Genomic DNA, 2,012 nt, shown 5'->3' with positions numbered 1-2,012 from the left:
AAGTTCATTCTCTAAGTCTGTGAGTCTGTTTCTGTTTTGTAAATACATTCATTTGTATCATTTTTTGATTCTGCCTATAAGTGATAGCATGTGATATTTCTCTGTCTTACTTAAATTATTCAGTGTGACAATCTCTAGGTCCATCATGTTGTTACAAATGAGATCATTTCATTCCTTTCAATGGCTATATAACATCCCATTGTATATATGTACCGTATCCTCTTTATCCATTCCTCTGTTGATGGACATTTAGATTGCTTCCATGTCTTAGTTATTGTAAGCTGTGCTGCAGTGAACATGAGGGTGCGTGCATCCTTTTGTGCCATGTTTTTCTCCAGGTATATGCCCAGGAGTGTGATTGCAGGGTCATATGGTAGTTCAGTAAATATGGAACACTTCACAAATTGGTGTGTCATCCTTGCACAGGGGCCATGCTAATCTTCTCTTTGCTTGTTTTGATTCACATGGGCAGACAATGACAATTCTGTCACAACTGCTTCCTGACTGGAGTCATTTTAGGACCCATCCTGATTTCAGAGATTTTTAAATGTGAAAAGAAAATCTTCACCTTAGATTAGATGAAACATGGCATTTAGACTGTATAAAGTAATCATTGAAAACATTCATTAATTGGTTAACATATCTATTGCTCTCTCCATTTCTGTAGTGTGTTTTATATGTTAGTGTATATATTTATTATTAAGATAAATACTGATCGAAGATTATTTAAATCAAACAATGGCAGAGGGAGTGTTCTAGGCTATTTTGATTAAATTAAAAAATATTATTGCGTAGTTTTAAAGTTGAAAAAAGTAAAAGTTCACTTCTTTCTTTAGCAAAGTAATTTTTGTACATTGTTCCAAATGGTGATTAAACTATTAAAATTGATAAATATTAGCATTATAACATTTTATGGTTTTGATCTTTAGTTCCCAGGATTGTTCATATTTCATAAGCCTAGAAGTTAATTTACTGAATATTATTCCTCTCATATACTAAATTTTAAAATAGTGTAATGTATCACAACAATGCCAGAGGGAGTGTTCTAGGCTGTTTTGATTAAATTTAAAAAATATTATTGTGTAGTTTTAAAGTTGAATAAAGTAAAATTTCACTTCTTTCTTTAGCAAAGTAATTTTTTGTACATTGTTCCAAATGGTGATTAAACGATTAAAATAGATAAGTATTAGCATTATAACATTTTATGGTTTTGATCTTTAGTTCCTAGGTTTGTTCATATTTCATAAGTCTAGAAGTCTTTATGAAACAGAGGAAAAAGGAAAAACAGATGCCATTTATTAAAACTGTATGTTTAATATTGAGTCCTTAGGAAGAAAATGAAGGGTAGGTTACATGGAATGGAGACAGAGCTAAGATACATTAAGGATTGAGAAGTTGGTAATCTGTGCTGGAAGAATCTTGTTGCTGTTACATTCTTGGAATAATGTTTATAGTTCATATTTTTACATGCAGCCATATTTATGAAATTGAGTTGCCAAGGTTATAAATTTGATATATCATTATTTTAAACAATATACCATCCTGATATGTCAAATATTTCTTTATAGATTTGATAAAAACACTATATCCAAAAGATGGAAGAAAAAGAAAACTTTGAAATATTATCATAAATATGTTACACAAATATTTTAAGACTTTGAAAGTTGTTTTCAAATTTGTGCACACATTTTGATGCTTAATTTTGGTAAGTTTTATAAAACGCATACCAAGGGCACTTAAGCTGTCCTCAGCAGATAGTCTTGAATATTTTCATTAAAACAATTCCTTCCATGTGGGACTAAACCCACATTTAACAATACTGAAGAGATCAATAGAAGTTTGTTCTCATTTCTCTTTAGTTATATTATTTTTAAATTTTTACTTAAATAGGGTTGGGTTTTTATACATTTTGCTTAGCTTTGAAGAGAAGAGTAAATTGCCTCTTAAAGATATGTGAAGACAAATTTTACAGAACATCACAGAGGATCAGTAAAGAACATTGCTCTTACTTA

General features: G+C 30.2%; 1 non-coding gene across 1 annotated transcript; it reads right to left on the bottom strand.

The window, feature by feature from the left end:
• Positions 1 to 381: 381 nt before the first annotated feature.
• On the bottom strand, positions 382 to 486 carry LOC138439877 (U6 spliceosomal RNA). The gene has a single exon (XR_011256822.1). It is a non-coding gene; the product is annotated as a U6 spliceosomal RNA (small nuclear RNA).
• Between the last annotated feature and the right edge of the window lie 1,526 nt (positions 487 to 2,012).

This window comes from Ovis canadensis, chromosome 4, assembly GCF_042477335.2.
Source record: "Ovis canadensis isolate MfBH-ARS-UI-01 breed Bighorn chromosome 4, ARS-UI_OviCan_v2, whole genome shotgun sequence".
Classification (NCBI taxonomy): Eukaryota; Metazoa; Chordata; class Mammalia; order Artiodactyla; family Bovidae; genus Ovis; species Ovis canadensis.
Note: the sequence above shows the minus strand (reverse complement) of the source record. Positions and strands in the feature narration are given on the sequence as shown.